Source organism: Microtus ochrogaster, linkage group LG2, assembly GCF_000317375.1.
Source record: "Microtus ochrogaster isolate Prairie Vole_2 linkage group LG2, MicOch1.0, whole genome shotgun sequence".
Classification (NCBI taxonomy): Eukaryota; Metazoa; Chordata; class Mammalia; order Rodentia; family Cricetidae; genus Microtus; species Microtus ochrogaster.
The window spans coordinates 21,903,754-21,906,823 of NC_022028.1; the positions used below are offsets into that span (position 1 = coordinate 21,903,754).

A 3,070-nucleotide genomic window follows, 5' to 3' on the forward strand; every position below is an offset into this window, starting at 1 on the left:
GAGGAGAGGAGAAAGGGGAGATGAGGGGAGGGGAGGGGGCAAGAGAGGAGAGGAGAGGGAGAGGAGGGGAGGGGAGAGGACAGGAGAGGAGAGGAGGGGAGGGGAGAGGACAGGAGAGGAAGTAGAGGGAAGAAGGGAGAGGAGAAAGGAGAAAAGAGAGGGTAGCTAGGATCCCAGAATCCTCTCTGAAGGCACAGTAACAATGAGCTAAACCTCCCACAGGCCCCACCCCCTAAAGGTTCCCGTGCCTTCTATGAGTGCCCCCTGCAGACCGAGCCTTTAATATGTAGACTTTAGGGGGCATTCAGGATCTAGACTCTTTTGTCTTTTGTAGATCTTATTGCTGAGGAGGTGGATAAGGAATCGTCTCTATTCAACAGAGATGTTAGCCATCAATTGTCGACTGTGGACAGAGAGATACCCCAAGAATTAGTTACTCGAGGTAATTAATTGTTCTTAAAGCATGACCTAAGTAAGAGTCTCGAGTATGGAAGTTTCTAGAACACGTCTTTTGATTTCGTGGAATTTTAGTTGAATAGAATCAGTGTATCTTTAGTTCACCTGCAAAAGTTTGTGGTAAGCTAGTGTAGGGTCACATACCTGTAATCCCGACACTCAGTGGGCTGAGGCAAGAGGTTCATAAGTTTGAGGCCAGCCTGGGCTACATGGTGACACTGTCTAAAAAAAATCAAAACAAAACACAAAAACATGCAATGCATATAATCTTCACATTATGAGTAAAATGACTTTGAAAACTTTGATCACCTTTTCAAAAGGATTTTCATGGGTTCTCTAAAGAGCCGTGGTCATTTAGAACATGGTGTCCTCTTCTGAGACTCTGCCAGCGCTGGGCACTGAGGCCATCTAGCATACAAGAGAGATTCAATGTCAAAGGTTAGGCTAGTCTCCTATGGTTCTGGCTTCTTCTTTCTGGTTGGGCTAACTGAGCTCAGGCTTGTTGGTAGTGGGTAGAGACTGACCCCATGCTGGTACCAAGCTCAGGACACTCTTGGGAAAGTCAAGGGGTCAGGGGTCTGCAGCTCCCAACAGTTTCTCCGTACAGCCACTCCATACCTTGTTGTATCACTTTCAGCAATTAAACACCAAGGCTGACAGTTGGGGTTCAATCCTCCAGACCCGCATGGTAGAAAGAGAGAACTGACTCCCGTAAATTGGCCACATGCATGGATGGCATGTGTGTGCACACATAAAATAAAATGTAACTTTAAACTTTCGAGTGCTGAGTTCTCCCAGCAGAGCCCCCAGAGAGACTTACTGATACTCATGGTGCAGCTGGGATGAAGGGTCTGGCTCCAGCTTCCCCCCATAACCTTCAAAAGCCTTTGGGCAGCATCCTCCTGCCTGCATCATCCCACTCTCTTCAGTGTCTCTCCTCACTGAACCGGCTCATTCCTGTCACTGTCTCCTTCTCCCCACTCCCCGACTCCCCCTCTTCCCTTGCCTAGATTACAAATGAAATTCAGATGCTCCTGAGTCCCTTAATGTCATCTGGGAGCTCCTTCCTTTGAGATCTAACCGTGAGTTTTTGTACTTCAAACCCATGCTCGGTGGCATTCCAAAGCCACCCTCACGGTTTCTCAAAGTCCCCAGAGGGCTGTCAGAAGTTGGGGTCATCTCTGGCGATATCAACTGCAGGGTGGGGCAGTCACGAGTCTCTCAAGCTACAAGCTTGATCAGTTTTTTCATCACTGTGGCAAATAGCTGTGAGGAACAAATTCGAGGGGAAAGGGTTTGTTTCAGCTCTGGATTTTGGAGGTGTGGGTCTACAGTCAGCTTCCCCCTTGTTCTGAGGCTCTGATGATACAGAACACCGTGGCAGAAAAGCCTTGTGGAGAAAAGCCATGGCTACATGCTGGCCAGAAAGCAGAGAACATTTCCCCCACGTTGACTGGCTTCCTCTTTTCCCATCTTTATTCCATTTAGGCCCTCACCTATTGGATGGTACCACCCAAATTCAGGATGGATCTCCCCACGCCTGTCACTGTCTCTCAAGTCAACCATTTCTGGAAACACCTTCCCAGACACACACCCTCCCAGACACCCCCCCCACACACACACATGGTGGGGGGGATGCCTATTCTAATCTCTTATGTGTCTCTTAGTCAAATCAAGATCACAGTCATGACCTACAATCCTAACCCCCACAAGGCAGACTGCATATATAGTAGTTTCTAGAAGCTGGTGGGGCAGGGAGGAGAGGGCAGCAGAGAAATGTTTCTGCCCAGTCAGAAACCTTCACTCAATATCTGACATTGTTGTCCTGTTCCTCATGCTGGAGATTTAACCCAGTGCTTCCTGAATTTGAATCAAGTGCACCACCATCCATTATTCTCAAAGCCTTTGAAGTAGGACGTTCCTGCCTCCCTGTGGACCTCACTTCTGGTCTTCTTGCTTCCCACACACTCTGGTTTATTGAACCTTCTCCATGGATTGTGTTGCTGCTTTCCAGCCCACACCCTCAGCATCTCAACTTGTCACTGGTGACAGGGCCAGCCACTTCCCCAACTGGACTTCTGAAGCTGCCTGACATGCGAGTGTATCAACTTCTGCTCTAAGTTTCGGGGCTTGGTTGTGGGTCACCTGGAGGGATGGTTGAGGCTGCCTCTTGATACTCTCCTTGTGTCTCCCGCTTAGATGCTCACACCAATCCTTGTGTCTCCCGCTTAGATGCTCACACCAGTCCTTGTGTCTCCCTCTTAGATGCTCACACCAATCCTTGTGTCTCATGCTTAGATGTTCACACTGATCCTTGTGTCTCCCGCTTAGATGTTCACACTGATCCTGTGTCTCATGCTTAGATGCTCACACCGATCCTGTGTCTCACGCTTAGATGCTCACACCGATCCTGTGTCTCACGCTTAGATGCTCACACCGATCCTGTGTCTCACTCTTAGATGTTCACACCGATCCTGTGTCTCACTCTTAGATGTTCACACCGATCCTGTGTCTCACTCTTAGATGTTCACACTGATCCTATGTCTCATGCTTAGATGTTCACAGTGATCCTTATGTCTCATGCTTAGATGTTCACACTGATCCTGTGTCTCAC

General features: G+C 48.6%; 1 protein-coding gene across 1 annotated transcript in view; it reads left to right on the top strand.

The window, feature by feature from the left end:
* The window catches only part of LG2H2orf92 (linkage group 2 C2orf92 homolog), a 24,501-nt gene that overhangs the window by 16,885 nt on the left and 4,546 nt on the right, over nt 1–3,070 (top strand). The gene's annotated exons all lie outside the window — the stretch shown is intronic.